The sequence below is a fragment of the Scyliorhinus canicula genome, chromosome 2 (genome assembly GCF_902713615.1).
Source record: "Scyliorhinus canicula chromosome 2, sScyCan1.1, whole genome shotgun sequence".
NCBI classification, from domain to species: Eukaryota; Metazoa; Chordata; class Chondrichthyes; order Carcharhiniformes; family Scyliorhinidae; genus Scyliorhinus; species Scyliorhinus canicula.
Genome location: NC_052147.1, coordinates 96,774,167 through 96,791,349, shown reverse-complemented (window position 1 = coordinate 96,791,349; position 17,183 = coordinate 96,774,167). Strand labels below are relative to the sequence as shown.

Genomic DNA, 17,183 nt, shown 5'->3' with positions numbered 1-17,183 from the left:
ATTTCAAGTACGCCCTCCAAGCACAAAGGTCCAGGCAGACACACCGGTGCAGTACTGAGAGAGGCTGCACTGTTGGAGGAGCCATCTGTCAGATGAGACATTAAACTGAGAGGTGAGGGACATTTGAAAACAAGGATGAAAAGTTAAGATTGACGTATGGCTCAACCAGGGGCCAATGTAGTTCAACAAGTCTAAAACCACAAAAACAAGTTACCTAATAATCTCACTGTTATGGGATCTTGCTACCAGCTGTGTCTGAGTAGCAATCTCACCTCTTGAATCAGAAGGTTGTGGGTTCAAGAACCAGTCCAGAGTCATGAGTACAAAAATATAGGGTGATGTCCGGTGCAGTACTGAGGGAGAAAAATACTGTGGATGTTGGGAATCGGAAATGAAATCTGATGCTGGAAATACTCAGCAGATCTAGCAGCATCTGTGGAGAGAGAAACAGCATTTCAGGTCAGTGACCTGTCATCAGAACTATTACTGCACAGAATACGGAGTGTTTCAAGCATTTTCTGTTTTTATTTCAGCACCGAGAGCGCTGCACTGTTGGCCCTCTTTTGAGTGGGCCGGTAAACCGAGGCCCTGTCTCCTCTGCAAGGTGGTATATATTTCAAAGATGGCACTATTTCAAAGATAAGCAGGGCCAGTTTTCCCTGCTGTCTGGCCAATATTATCCCTCAATCAATATCACAAAAATGGATCATTTGATCATTATTGCATTGATACCATGCTTATGTGCAAATTGGCTGCCTCCTTTTCCACATTACAATAGTGATGACACTTCAAAAAGTACTTAATTGGCTGAAACTCCCTTTGGATTTGCTTTGAGATTGTGAAAGTTGCTATATAAGTTGCTATATAAATGCAAGATACCTGCAGTCACATGAGCTGGAAGGAAGCGATCAGCCGCTCTGGTACTGAGGTGTGTTTCACAATACTGCCGGAGTAGGAATGGCAGAGCCAGCAAAACATGGACTATCAATACAAATCCTGTGTGAGAATGATGGGATGGCTGACAGTGACACATTGTATGAAGAAGATTTCAGACAGAACCATACTATTGAACGTGACAGGCTGCAGTTTCAAAGGTCGGCATTTTGTTTCTTTAATAACAACCAGTGCAGTGTTTCCTCTGCGTGCTCCCTTTCCCTGTGAGTACACTTGGCTGAATGAGGTAAAGAAAAGCTGCTAGCAATGGCTGTGTGTACAGGAAGCAAGCTCTCTGGCTTCTGTGGTCAGTGAAGCGTAAAAAGTCTCTCACGCCCAAAGTTATTTTGTCCCACCTTCTCTGCTGTCACCCCTGCCGACCTGCTCAATGCGCAGCACTGACGGGGGGGGGGGGTTCATCTATGTCATTAAGTCTGTAAAACGGTAGTTTGGCGCACAGTGATCAAAAAGGACGTTCACTACCCGACAAGGCACTGGAGCGCTTGTAACACTTTAAACCCTTCAAGAGGGGGCCGTCTCGAATCGGATCTCAGCATTAACAGCGACCTCTTTTGTTGCTGAATAGCGGCAGTGTATGAAAATGATCAGAGCCATTAAATCTCCTGTATGCACAGTCTGACCGTTGCCTAACATTGGGGTTCTGAGTGAATTTGGACCAGTGATCATTGTAGGATCACAGCCAACAGCTGCTGCCTTTGTTTCCAAACCAGAGGAAAATTAGAGACCTCCACAACCTACAAACAACAGTCATAAATCGCAAAAATATCTTAACCCTTGTTATATCATAATCCTTTGCCATTGGGAATGACTGCTAACAAAAGGTTTGTGCAAATCTTAAAATAGGGTGCAGCAGTCATAATGGGGCTGGATTGAGTGTCAGGAATAGTTCTGGACAGCAAAGAAAGTTGTTGGGATGGATAACTCACTAATGTCAAGTGTAACTAACAGAAAAATTGGCTGGTATGGAGAAATTCAATAAATTATGCAAACTATATTACGAGTACAGTTAGTGTAGCGCAGTGTAGCAAATAATAATAATCTTTATTAGTGTCACAAGTAGGCTTACATTAACGGCGCAATAAAGTTACTGTGAAAATCCCCGAGTCGCCACATTGCGACGCCTTCTCGGGTACACAGAGGGAGAATTCAGAATGTCCAATTCACCAAACAAGCACGTCTTTCGGGACTTGTGAACAAGAACAAAGAAAATTACAGCACAGGAACAGGCCCTTCGGCCATCCCAGCCTGCGCCGATCCAGATCCTTTATCTAAACCTGTCTCCTATTTTCCAAGGTCTACCTTGTGGGAGGAAACCGGAGCACCCGGAGGAAATGGAGACGAAAATTAGTACAGGGCATTGTAGTAAATGGAAGGCTGTAGTTAGTACAAGGTATTGAGGTAAAAGGAAGACTAGTTAGTACAGGGAACTGTGTTAAATGGGATACTGTAGTGGTGACTAGTTAGTAAGGGTATGACGGTAACCATGGTGACTGTAGTTAGTACAGGGTATTGGAGGTAAATGGTGACTGTAGTTAGTACAGGGTATTGGGGTAAATGGTGACTGTAGTTAGTACAGGGTATTGGGGTAAATGGTGACTGTAGTTAGTACAGGGTATTGGGGTAAATGGTGACTGTAGTTAGTACAGGGTATGGGGTAAATGGTGACTGTAGTTAGTACAGGGTATTGAGGGTAAATGGTGACTGTAGTTAGTACAGGGTATTGGGGTAAATGGTTGACTGTAGTTAGTACAGGGTATTGAGGTAAATGGTGACTGTAGTTAGTACAGGGTATTGGGGTAAATGGTGACTGTAGTTAGTACAGGGTATTGGGGTAATGGTGACTGTAGTTAGTACAGGGTATTGGGGTAAATGGTGACTGTAATTAGTACAGGGTATTGGGGTAAATGGTGACTGTAGTTAGTACAGGGTATTGGGGTAAATGGTGACTAGTTAGTACAGGGTATTGAGGTAAATGGTGACTGTAATTAGTACAGGGTATTGGGGTAAATGGTGACTGTAGTTAGTACAGGGTATTGGGGTAAATGGTGACTGTAATTAGTACAGGGTATTGAGGTAAATGGTGACTGTAGTTAGTACAGGGTATTGGGGTAAATGGTGACTGTAATTAGTACAGGGTATTGGGGTAAATGGTGACTGTAGTTAGTACAGGGTATTGGGGTAAATGGTGACTGTAATTAGTACAGGGTATTGGGGTAAATGGTGACTGTAGTTAGTACAGGGTATTGGGGTAAATGGTGACTGTAGTTAGTACAGGGTATTGAGGTAAATGGTGACTGTAGTTAGTACAGGGTATTGGGGTAAATGGTGACTGTAGTTAGTACAGGGTATTGGGGTAAATGGTGACTGTAATTAGTACAGGGTATTGAGGGTAAATGGTGACTGTAGTTAGTACAGGGTATTGGGGTAAATGGTGACTGTAGTTAGTACAGGGTATTGGGGTAAATGGTGACTGTAGTTAGTACAGGGTATTGGGGTAAATGGTGACTGTAGTTAGTACAGGGTATTGGGGTAAATGGTGACTGTAGTTAGTACAGGGTATTGAGGTAAATGGTGACTGTAATTAGTACAGGGTATTGAGGTAAATGGTGACTGTAGTTAGTACAGGGTATTGGGGTAAATGGTGACTGTAGTTAGTACAGGGTATTGGGTAAATGGTGACTGTAGTTAGTACAGGTATTGGGGTAAATGGTGACTGTAGTTAGTACAGGGTATTGAGGTAAATGGTGACTGTAGTTAGTACAGGGTATTGGGGTAAATGGTGACTGTAGTTAGTACAGGGTATTGGGGTAAATGGTGACTGTAGTTAGTACAGGGTATTGAGGTAAATGGTGACTGTAATTAGTACAGGGTATTGGGGTAAATGGTGACTGTAATTAGTACAGGGTATTGGGGTAAATGGTGACTGTAGTTAGTACAGGGTATTGGGGTAAATGGTGACTGTAGTTAGTACAGGGTATTGGGGTAAATGGTGACTGTAGTTAATACAGGATATTGGGGCAAATGGTGACTGTAGTTAGTACAGGGATTGGGGTAAATGGTGACTGTAGTTAGTACAGGGTATTGGGGTAAATGATGACTATAGTTAGTGCAGGGTATTGAGGTAAATAGTAACTGTAATTAGTACAGGGTATTGGGGTAAATGGTGACTGTAGTTAGTACAGGGATTGGGGTAAATGGTGACTGTAGTTAGTACAGGGTATTGAGGTAAATGGTGACTGTAGTTAGTACAGGGTATTGAGGTAAATGGTAACTGTAATTAGTACAGGGTATTGGGGTAAATGGTGACTGTAGTTAGTACAGGGTATTGGGGTAAATGGTGACTGTAATTAGTACAGGGTATTGGGGTAAATGGTGACTGTAGTTAGTACAGGGTATTGGGGTAAATGGTGACTGTAATTAGAACAGGGTATTGAGGTAAATGGTGACTGTAGTTAGTACAAGGTATTGGGGTAAATGGTGATTGTAGTTAGTACAGGGTATTGGGGTAAATGGTGACTGTAATTAGTACAGGGTATTGAGGTAAATGGTGACTGTAGTTAGTACAGGGCATTGGGGTAAATGGTGACTGTAGTTAGTACAGGGTATTGGGGTAAATGGTAACTGTAGTTAGTACAGGGTATTGGGGTAAATGGTGACTGTAGTTAGTACAGGGTATTGGGATAAATGGTGACTGTAGTTAGTACAGGGTATTGAGGTAAATGGTGACTGTAGTTAGTACAAGGTATTGAGGTAAATGGTGACTGTAGTTAGTACAGGGTATTGGGGTAAATGGTGACTGTAGTTAGTACAAGGATTGGGGTAAATAGTGACTGTAATTAGTACAGGGATTGAGGTAAATGGTGACTGTAGTTAGTACAGGGTATTGGGGTAAATGGTGACTGTAATTAGAACAGGGTATTGAGGTAAATGGTGACTGTAGTTAGTACAAGGGTATTGGGGTAAATGGTGACTGTAGTTAGTACAGGGTATTGGGGTAAATGGTGACTGTAGTTAGTACAGGGTATTGGGATAAATGGTGACTGTAGTTAGTACAGGGTATTGAGGTAAATGGTGACTGTAGTTAGTACAGGGTATTGGGGTAAATGGTGACTGTAGTTAGTACAGGGTATTGGGGTAAATAGGTGACTGTAGTTAGTACAGGGTATTGGGGTAAATGGTGACTGTAGTTAGTACAGGGTATTGTGGTAAATGGTGACTGTAGTTAGTACAGGGTATTGGGGTAAATGGTGACTGTAGTTAGTACAGGGTATTGGGGTAAATGGTGACTGTAATTAGTACAGGGTATTGGGGTAAATGGTGACTGTAGTTAGTACAGGGTATTGGGGTAAATGGTGACTGTAGTTAGTACAGGGTATTGGGGTAAATGGTGACTGTAGTTAGTACAGGGTATTGGGGTAAATGGTGACTGTAGTTAGTACAGGGTATTGGGGTAAATGGTGACTGTAATTAGTACAGGGTATTGAGGTAAATGGTGACTGTAGTTAGTACAGGGCATTGGGGTAAATGGTGACTGTAGTTAGTACAGGGTATTGGGGTAAATGGTGACTGTAGTTAGTACAGGGTATTGGGGTAAATGGTGACTGTAGTTAGTACAGGGTATTGGGATAAATGGTGACTGTAGTTAGTACAGGGTATTGAGGTAAATGGTGACTGTAGTTAGTACAAGTTATTGAGGTAAATGGTGACTGTAGTTAGTACAGGGTATTGGGGTAAATGGTGACTGTAGTTAGTACAGGGATTGGGGTAAATGGTGACTGTAATTAGTACAGGGTATTGAGGTAAATGGTGACTGTAGTTAGTACAGGGTATTGGGGTAAATGGTGACTGTAATTAGAACAGGGTATTGAGGTAAATGGTGACTGTAGTTAGTACAAGGTATTGGGGTAAATGGTGACTGTAATTAGTACAGGGTATTGGGGTAAATGGTGACTGTAGTTAGTACAGGGTATTGGGATAAATGGTGACTGTAGTTAGTACAGGGTATTGAGGTAAATGGTGACTGTAGCTAGTACAGTGTATTGGGGTAAATGGTGACTGTAGTTAGCACAGGGATTGCGGTAAATGGTGACTGTAATTAGTACAGGGTATTGAGGTAAATGGTGACTGTAGTTAGTACAGGATATTGGGGCAAATGGTGACTGTAATTAGTACAGGGTATTGGGGTAAATGGTTACTTTAGTTAGTACAGGGTATTGGGGTAAATGATGACTATAGTCAGCGCAGGGTATTGAGGTAAATGGTAACTGTAATTAGTACAGGGTATTGGGGTAAATGGTGACTGTAGTTAGTACAGGGTATTGGGGTAAATGGTGACTGTAGTTAGTACAGGGTACTGGGTAAATGGTGACTGTAGTTAATACAGGGTATTGGGGTAAATGGTGACTGTAATTAGTACAGGGTATTGAGGTAAATGGTGACTGTAGTTAGTACAGGGTATTGGGGTAAATGGTGACTGTAGTTAGTACAGGGTATTGGGGTAAATGGTGACTGTAGTTAGTACAGGGAATTGTGGTAAATGGTGACTGTAATTAGTACAGGGTATTGGGATAAATGGTGACTGTAGTTAGTACAGGGTATTGGGGTAAATGGTGACTGTAATTAGTACAGGGTATTGAGGTAAATGGTGACTGTAGTTAGTACAGGGTATTGGGGTAAATGGTGACTGTAGTTAGTACAGGGAATTGTGGTAAATGGTGACTGTAATTAGTACAGGGTATTGGGATAAATGGTGACTGTAGTTAGTACAGGGTATTGGGGTAAATGGTGACTGTAGTTAGTACAGGGTACTGGGTAAATGGTGACTGTAGTTAATACAGGGTATTGGGGTAAATGGTGACTGTAATTAGTACAGGGTATTGAGGTAAATGGTGACTGTAGTTAGTACAGGGTATTGGGGTAAATGGTGACTGTAGTTAGTACAGGGTATTGGGGTAAATGGTGACTGTAGTTAGTACAGGGAATTGTGGTAAATGGTGACTGTAATTAGTACAGGGTATTGGGATAAATGGTGACTGTAGTTAGTACAGGGTATTGGGGTAAATGGTGACTGTAATTAGTACAGGGTATTGAGGTAAATGGTGACTGTAGTTAGTACAGGGTATTGGGGTAAATGGTGACTGTAGTTAGTACAGGGAATTGTGGTAAATGGTGACTGTAATTAGTACAGGGTATTGGGATAAATGGTGACTGTAGTTAGTACAGGGTATTGGGGTAAATGGTGACTGTAATTAGTACAGGGTATTGAGGTAAATGGTGACTGTAGTTAGTACAGGGTATTGGGGTAAATGGTGACTGTAGTTAGTACAGGGAATTGTGGTAAATGGTGACTGTAATTAGTACAGGGTATTGGGATAAATGGTGACTGTAGTTAGTACAGGGTATTGAGGTAAATGGTGACTGTAGTTAGTACAAGGTATTGGGGTAAATGGTGACTGTAGTTAGTACAGGGTATTGGGGTAAATGGTGACTGTAATTAGTACAGGGTATTGGGGTAAATGGTGACTGTAGTTAGTACAGGGTATTGGGGTAAATGGTGACTGTAGTTAGTACAGGGTATTGGGGTAAATGGTGACTGTAGCTAGTACAGGGTATTGGGGTAAATGGTGACTGTAATTAGTACAGGGTATTGGGGTAAATAGTGACTGTAGTTAGTACTGGGTATTGGGGTAAATGGTGACTGTAGTTAGTACAGGGTATTGGGGTAAATGGTGACTGTAGTTAGTAGAGGGAATTGTGGTAAATGGTGTCTGTAATTAGCACAGGGAATTGTGGTAAATGGTGACTGTAATTAGTACAGGGTATTGGGGTAAATGGTGACTGTAGTTAGTACAGGGTATTGGGGTAAATGGTGACTGATGTTAGTAGAGGGAATTGTGGTAAATGGTGTCTGTAATTAGTACAGGGCATTGGGGTAAATGGTGACTGTAATTAGTACAGGGTATTGGGTTAATTGGGGACTGTAGTTAGTACAGGGATTGGGGTAAATGGTGACTGTAGTTAGTACTGGGTATTGGGGTAAATGGTGACTGTAGTTAGTACAGGGTATTGGGGTAAATGGTGACTGTAGTTAGTACAGGGATTGGGGTCAATGGTGACTAGTTAGTGCAGGGTATTGAGGTAAATGGTAACTGTAGTTAGTACAGGGTATTGGGGTAAATGGTGACTCGTTAGTGCAGGGTATTGGGGTAAATGGTGACTGTAATTATTACAGGGTATTGGGGTAAATGGTGACTGTAATTAGTACAGGGTATTGGGGTAAATGGTGACTGTAGTTAGTACAGGGTATTGGAGTAAATGGTGACTGTAGTTAGTACAGGGTATTGGGGTAAATGGTGACTGTAGTTAATACAGGATATTGGGGCAAATGGTGACTGTAGTTAGTACAGGGATTGGGGTAAATGGTGACTGTAGTTAGTACAGGGTATTGGGGTAAATGATGACTATAGTTAGTGCAGGGTATTGAGGTAAATAGTAACTGTAATTAGTACAGGGTATTGAGGTAAATGGTGACTGTAGTTAGTACAGGGTATTGAGGTAAATGGTGACTGTAGTTAGTACAGGGTATTGAGGTAAATGGTAACTGTAATTAGTACAGGGTATTGGGGTAAATGGTGACTGTAGTTAGTACAGGGTATTGGGGTAAATGGTGACTGTAATTAGTACAGGGTATTGGGGTAAATGGTGACTGTAGTTAGTACAGGGTATTGGGGTAAATGGTGACTGTAATTAGAACAGGGTATTGAGGTAAATGGTGACTGTAGTTAGTACAAGGTATTGGGGTAAATGGTGATTGTCGTTAGTACAGGGTATTGGGGTAAATGGTGACTGTAATTAGAACAGGGTATTGAGGTAAATGGTGACAGTAGTTAGTACAGGGATTGGGGTAAATGGTGACTGTAATTAGTACAGGGTATTGAGGTAAATGGTGACTGTAGTTAGTACAGGGTATTGAGGTAAATGGTAACTGTAATTAGTACAGGGTATTGGGGTAAATGGTGACTGTAGTTAGTACAGGGTATTGGGGTAAATGGTGACTGTAATTAGTACAGGGTATTGGGGTAAATGGTGACTGTAGTTAGTACAGGGTATTGGGGTAAATGGTGACTGTAATTAGAACAGGGTATTGAGGTAAATGGTGACTGTAGTTAGTACAAGGTATTGGGGTAAATGGTGATTGTCGTTAGTACAGGGTATTGGGGTAAATGGTGACTGTAATTAGTACAGGGTATTGAGGTAAATGGTGACTGTAGTTAGTACAGGGCATTGGGGTAAATGGTGACTGTAGTTAGTACAGGGTATTGGGGTAAATGGTGACTGTAGTTAGTACAGGGTATTGGGGTAAATGGTGACTGTAGTTAGTACAGGGTATTGGGATAAATGGTGACTGTAGTTAGTACAGGGTATTGAGGTAAATGGTGACTGTAGTTAGTACAAGGTATTGAGGTAAATGGTGACTGTAGTTAGTACAGGGTATTGGGGTAAATGGTGACTGTAGTTAGTACAGGGATTGGGGTAAATAGTGACTGTAATTAGTACAGGGTATTGAGGTAAATGGTGACTGTAGTTAGTACAGGGTATTGGGGTAAATGGTGACTGTAGTTAGTACAGGGTATTGGGGTAAATGGTGACTGTAGTTAGTACAGGGTATTGGGGTAAATGGTGACTGTAGCTAGTACAGGGTATTGGGGTATATGGTGACTGTAATTAGTACAGGGTATTGGGGTAAATGGTGACTGTAATTAGTACAGGGTATTGGGGTAAATGGTGACTGTAGTTAGTACAGGGTATTGGGGTAAATGGTGACTGTAGTTAGTACAGGGTATTGGGGTAAATGGTGACTGTAGCTAGTACAGGGTATTGGGGTAAATGGTGACTGTAATTAGTACAGGGTATTGGGGTAAATAGTGACTGTAGTTAGTACTGGGTATTGGGGTAAATGGTGACTGTAGTTAGTACAGGGTATTGGGGTAAATGGTGACTGTAGTTAGTAGAGGGAATTGTGGTAAATGGTGTCTGTAATTAGCACAGGGAATTGTGGTAAATGGTGACTGTAATTAGTACAGGGTATTGGGGTAAATGGTGACTGTAGTTAGTACAGGGTATTGGGGTAAATGGTGACTGATGTTAGTAGAGGGAATTGTGGTAAATGGTGTCTGTAATTAGTACAGGGCATTGGGGTAAATGGTGACTGTAATTAGTACAGGGTATTGGGTTAATTGGGGACTGTAGTTAGTACAGGGATTGGGGTAAATGGTGACTGTAGTTAGTACTGGGTATTGGGGTAAATGGTGACTGTAGTTAGTACAGGGTATTGGGGTAAATGGTGACTGTAGTTAGTACAGGGATTGGGGTCAATGGTGACTAGTTAGTGCAGGGTATTGAGGTAAATGGTAACTGTAGTTAGTACAGGGTATTGGGGTAAATGGTGACTAGTTAGTGCAGGGTATTGGGGTAAATGGTGACTGTAGTTGGTACAGGGTATTGGGGTAAATGGTGACTGTAATTAGTACAGGGTATTGGGGTAAATGGTGACTGTAGTTAGTACAGGGTATTGGAGTAAATGGTGACTGTAGTTAGTACAGGGTATTGGGGTAAATGGTGACTGTAGTTAGTACAGGATATTGGGGTAAATGGTGACTGTAGTTAGTACAGGGATTGGGGTAAATGGTGACTGTAGTTAGTACAGGGTATTGGGGTAAATGGTGACTAGTTAGTACAGGGTATTGGGGTAAATGGTGACTGTAATTAGTACAGGGTATTGAGGTAAATGGTGACTGTAGTTAGTACAGGATATTGAGGTAAATGGTGACTGTAGTTAGTACAGGGTATTGAGGTAAATGGTAACTGTAATTAGTACAGGGTATTGGGGTAAATGGTGACTGTAGTTAGTACAGGGTATTGGGGTAAATGGTGACTGTAATTAGTACAGGGTATTGGGGTAAATGGTGACTGTAGTTAGTACAGGGTATTGGGGTAAATGGTGACTGTAATTAGAACAGGGTATTGAGGTAAATGGTGACTGTAGTTAGTACAAGGTATTGGGGTAAATGGTGATTGTCGTTAGTACAGGGTATTGGGGTAAATGGTGACTGTAATTAGAACAGGGTATTGAGGTAAATGGTGACTGTAGTTAGTACAGGGATTGGGGTAAATGGTGACTGTAATTAGTACAGGGTATTGAGGTAAATGGTGACTGTAGTTAGTACAGGGTATTGAGGTAAATGGTAACTGTAATTAGTACAGGGTATTGGGGTAAATGGTGACTGTAGTTAGTACAGGGTATTGGGGTAAATGGTGACTGTAATTAGTACAGGGTATTGGGGTAAATGGTGACTGTAGTTAGTACAGGGTATTGGGGTAAATGGTGACTGTAATTAGAACAGGGTATTGAGGTAAATGGTGACTGTAGTTAGTACAAGGTATTGGGTTAAATGGTGATTGTCGTTAGTACAGGGTATTGGGGTAAATGGTGACTGTAATTAGTACAGGGTATTGAGGTAAATGGTGACTGTAGTTAGTACAGGGCATTGGGGTAAATGGTGACTGTAGTTAGTACAGGGTATTGGGGTAAATGGTGACTGTAGTTAGTACAGGGTATTGGGGTAAATGGTGACTGTAGTTAGTACAGGGTATTGGGATAAATGGTGACTGTAGTTAGTACAGGGTATTGAGGTAAATGGTGACTGTAGTTAGTACAAGGTATTGAGGTAAATGGTGACTGTAGTTAGTACAGGGTATTGGGGTAAATGGTGACTGTAGTTAGTACAGGGATTGGGGTAAATAGTGACTGTAATTAGTACAGGGTATTGAGGTAAATGGTGACTGTAGTTAGTACAGGGTATTGGGGTAAATGGTGACTGTAATTAGAACAGGGTATTGAGGTAAATGGTGACTGTAGTTAGTACAAGGTATTGGGGTAAATGGTGACTGTAGTTCGTACAGGGTATTGGGGTAAATGGTGTCTGTAATTAGTACAGGGTATTGGGGTAAATGGTGACTGTAGTTAGTACAAGGTATTGGGGTAAATGGTGACTGTAGTTCGTACAGGGTATTGGGGTAAATGGTGTCTGTAATTAGTACAGGGTATTGGGGTAAATGGTGACTGTAGTTAGTACAGGGTATTGGGGTAAATGGTGTCTGTAATTAGTACAGGGTATTGGGGTAAATGGTGACTGTAGTTAGTACAGGGTATTGTGGTAAATGGTGACTGTAGTTAGTACAGGGTATTGGGGTAAATGGTGACTGTAGCTAGTACAGGGTATTGGGGTAAATGGTGTCTGTAATTAGTACAGGGTATTGGGGTAAATAGTGACTGTAGTTAGTACTGGGTATTGGGGTAAATGGTGACTGTAGTTAGTACAGGGTATTGGGGTAAATGGTGACTGTAGTTAGTAGAGGGAATTGTGGTAAATGGTGTCTGTAATTAGCACAGGGAATTGTGGTAAATGGTGACTGTAATTAGTACAGGGTATTGGGGTAAATGGTGACTGTAATTAGTACAGGGTATTGGGGTAAATGGTGACTGTAGTTAGTACTGGGTATTGGGGTAAATGGTGACTGTAGTTAGTACAGGGTATTGGGGTAAATGGTGACTGATGTTAGTAGAGGGAATTGTGGTAAATGGTGTCTGTAATTAGTACAGGGCATTGGGGTAAATGGTGACTGTAATTAGTACAGGGTATTGGGGTAATTGGGGACTGTAGTTAGTACAGGGATTGGGGTAAATGGTGACTGTAGTTAGTACTGGGTATTGGGGTAAATGGTGACTGTAGTTAGTACAGGGTATTGGGGTAAATGGTGACTGTAGTTAGTACAGGGATTGGGGTAAATGGTGACTGTAGTTAGTACTGGGTATTGGGGTAAATGGTGACTGTAGTTAGTACAGGGTATTGGGGTAATTGGGGACTGTAGTTAGTACAGGGATTGGGGTAAATGGTGACTGTAGTTAGTACTGGGTATTGGGGTAAATGGTGACTGTAGTTAGTACAGGGATTGGGGTAAATGGTGACTGTAGTTAGTACAGGGTATTGGGGTAAATGGTGATTGTAGTTAGTACAGGGATTGGGGTAAATGGTGACTGTAATTAGTACAGGGTATTGAGGTAAATGGTGACTGTAGTTAGTACAGGGTATTGAGGTAAATGGTAACTGTAATTAGTACAGGGTATTGGGGTAAATGGTGACTGTAGTTAGTACAGGGTATTGGGGTAAATGGTGACTGTAATTAGTACAGGGTATTGGGGTAAATGGTGACTGTAGTTAGTACAGGGTATTGGGGTAAATGGTGACTGTAATTAGAACAGGGTATTGAGGTAAATGGTGACTGTAGTTAGTACAAGGTATTGGGGTAAATGGTGATTGTCGTTAGTACAGGGTATTGAGGTAAATGGTGACTGTAGTTAGTACAGGGCATTGGGGTAAATGGGGACTGTTGTTAGTACAAAGTAATGGGAAAATGGGGACTGTATTTAGTACAGGGTATTGAGGCAAATGGTGACTGTATTTAGTACAGGGTATTGAGGCAAATGGTGATTGTGGTTAGTTCATTGCACCCCTGCCCTCTTGTGGAGGGTGCTAATACTGACCAGTGCTGACACTGTCTCCCAGATGGGGTTCACGATCTTGTTGGAGAATCTCTCGCCAGCCTGATGGTGGATTACTGTCCTTCAGGGATCCAGGTTCGATTCCCGGTTTGGTCACTGTCTGTGCGGTGTTTGCACATTCTCCCCATGTCAGTGTGGGTTTCCTCCGGGTGCTCCGGTTTCCTCCCACAAGTCCCGAAAGACGTGCTGTTAGGTAATTTGGACATTCTGAATTCTCCCTCTGTGTACCTGAACAGGTGCCGGAATGCGGCGACTAGTGGATTTTCACAGTAACTTCTTTGCAGCGTTAATGTAAGCCTACTTATGACGCCAATAAAGAGCATTAAAGATTTTTTTTCAATTAAAAAAAATCTTTATCCTGCGGCATCAAGCTGACGGGTAAGGGTCCCCTCCGTGAAGTGGAGAACAGGGTTCTTCGCGGTCATCCTCCTGCTTTTGAGCCATTTAAATGCAGAGACCCCTTGATGGAACTGCTTGGATGGCCCCCGGGGCGGGCGAATCAGACAATGCATGGCATTGGCACGGCATTTGTCATGTGGGGAATTTTTTTCACAATGTGCCTAAAAGTTGCTGTCCGGATGACGCTGCCCGAGCCGGCGGGATTCGTACCGTTTTCATGGCGAAACTTATACTTAGCCAAATTTTGTGTAAATTCTGTCCAAAATTTTGAGTCCCTTGACTCTTCATCAGAACTGAAGAATGTGTTATAACTGTAGAAACTACAACAAAAAGTAGCAACTTTAAAAACGACTGACAAGTGGCCTGGTGAGAGAGGGGAGGTGGGGAGGGTGGTTGGCGGGATGGTTTTCATTGAGGTAATACATCTATGGGATATTTAGAAAAGGGGGTTTAAGATGGAGAAGAAAGGTTAAAATCTAAAGTTGCGGGACTCAATGTTAAGTCCCGAGGGCCTCAATGTGCCACTGGGAAGATGAGATGCTGCTGCCCCTGCAGCTTGTGCTGGGCTTCACTGCAGCATTGCAGAAGGTCAAGGACGGACATGTGGGCATGACAGCAATTTTGCTTATTTTAAACAAGGGTTAGCCTGGATATTAAACATTCCTGGATGCAAGACATCAGGACAGATAGGAAAGGAAGCGAACAAGGAGGGGTGGCAGTATTAAGGACAGCACTGCAGTTGTGGAATGAGGGGATGTCCCAGAGGAGTTAAACAATTGATTTGGCTAGAGCTGAGGAACAAACAAGAGCAATTATATGACTAGTGTAGTGCTTAGGCCAATCAGTGAGAAAGACAGAGAGCAACAAATCTGCAAGAAATTACAGAGATGCAAGAATTATAGGGTAGTTATAATGGGAAATTTTAAAATCCGAATGTAGACTAGGTTAGTAATGGTGTAAAGGGCAGAGAGGAGCAAGAGTGTGTTCAGGAAGATGTTCTACAGCAGTATATTTCCAGTCCAACGAGAAAGGTGACACTGCTAGACCTGGTTCATAGGAATGAGGTTGGCCAAGTGGATCAAATGTCAGTAGGGAAACATTTAGGAGACAGACATCATTGTATCACAAGGTTTAGGTTAGTTATGAAAAAGGACAAGAAACAATCTAGAGCAAGAATAAATAACTGGGAAACGCCAACTTCAATGGGCTGAGAATGCATCTATCCCAGGTAATTGGAATCAAAGGTGGGCAGGCAAGATGGTATCTGAACAATGGCTTGCCTTTAAAGAAAAGACAGTTTGGGCACAGAGGATGTATTCCCATGAAGTGGAAAGGCAGAGCAAACAAATCCAGAGCTCCCTGGATGACAAAAGAGATAGAGATTAAGATGAAGAAGAAAAGTGTCAGGTGGAGAATACAACCATGAACCAGGCTCAATATTGAAGGTTTGGAGAAAGTGGGGGGAAAAACCATATAAAAGAAGCAAAGAGACGGTATAAAAAGACTGAAAGCTAATATAAAAAGGATTCCAAATTAATCCAAAAGTTTAGGACTGATTGGGGTCCAAAGGAATGGAGGCAGCAAGTCTTGCTGCAGAACCTTCATCGAACTCTCCAGGCTCTGGAACGTCAGGAGGACTGAAGAAATTGAAGAAAGAGTCATTTGGTGCCGTTTTTGTAACTGTTCTACCAGTGCCCCGACCCTTATGATTCGCTTCAATAGTTTTCAGTGTGACGTGTTTTTCTTTCTCCCAGTCGATCTCGAACCCTGTGTATCCCGTGATTTTTGGTTCATCAAAGAAGAAAAAGTCTAACTTGTCAGGCCGCGACTCCACCTGGTATGTTTTTGTGACTACCTCATTTATGAAATACTCATTTGGCTCAAACTTAAATTCCCGAGTGAAGCCCATTGGCTGTCAAGGCTCCGAAAATTTTACATTTACATCTTGTAGATGCTTTAAGATTGGCTCATCATGCTCCTGAATCATGTCACTGAGCAACTCCACATTTCTGAAGATTTTTAACCAGACTTCTGGAATTCCCTTTGGCTCCTCCATCTCTTCATCTGGTTTATCGTCCTCCACTTTGACTTCTGCTTTTATCTCATCGGATAACTGTGCTATTATTTCTCGTTGCCAGTCGCAATGAACCTCTCTCCTTGCACTGTCTGGACTGTACAGCCCTCAACTTGGTTCAAGGCCTCACACATGTCCGGTCCTATGATGGACTCGAGTTCCATGTCCACAATGGAAAATTATATGCTGTGACTTCTGTTGCTTACCCATGCTTCGAGTTCACATGCTCCCAGTGTCACAATCTCATTCCCATTGTAGTCTTTCAGTCGTCTCGTTTGATTGACGACTTTCGGTTTAACCCCCAGTCTATTCAAATTGGACAAACTGAAAAGGTTGGCCCTTGCACTTGTGTCGAGCTTGCATTTGATCAATGTGGCATTCATGTCACTGGAATTGTCCATCTGCCTTCGATGGTATCAGCATCACCATCACTATTTCCGCAACTGGTCAGTAAGGCTTCTTCACTCTGCATATTCGGACTCATCGTGTCCTTAGTCAAAATCAGATCAACGAAAAATAGGTCTTCAACGGACATCTCATCAATCGCGTTGACTGATCCTGTTTGGTCCACTGTTGGATGTGAAAAGCATTGCTTCGCAAAGTGATTTGTTCTGCCACACTTGGAACGCACCTTCCCAAATGCTGGACATTGGCGTGGCCCATGTCGATTGCCACATTGCTGGCATAAAATGGCGGATTCGATGGGCCGCTTAAAATGGCCACCCGCACTGGCACCACGTTTCCTATTCAACTGCGCCGCAGTGCTTATGGCGTTGGTGTCTTCTTCCAGATTGGCGTCAAATTTCTTTAGGTTGAGTGTACTAATCTGCTGTGCAGCCAGCTCACTTGTATGACAAAACTTGATAGCATTTTTTAATTGAAGCTCTTCTTCCCTCAATAGCCTCTCACATACCTTATCATTCGATATACTGAACATTATCTGATCGTGGATCATCGACGACTTTGACGCTCTAAAATTGCATGACTGTGCCTTCAACCACAAATCGGACATAAAAATCATCAAAAGATTCACCTGCTTTCTGGGTACGTGTCCGAATTATATAACGTTCAAATGTTCATTTTTCTTCAGAGATAAATGCCGATCAAAGTACTTTATTCTTCATCGAAGCTCTT

At 42.2% G+C, this 17,183-nt stretch overlaps 1 protein-coding gene and 1 long non-coding RNA gene across 9 annotated transcripts in view; one reads left to right on the top strand and one right to left on the bottom strand.

Annotated features, from left to right (window-relative positions):
• The window catches only part of rad51b (RAD51 paralog B), a 745,951-nt gene that overhangs the window by 151,423 nt on the left and 577,345 nt on the right, over positions 1 to 17,183 (bottom strand). The window lies entirely within an intron of this gene.
• On the top strand, positions 890 to 17,086 carry LOC119956474. Its single transcript, XR_005458641.1, has 2 exons — positions 890 to 1,094; positions 16,951 to 17,086. It is a non-coding gene; the product is annotated as an uncharacterized LOC119956474 (long non-coding RNA).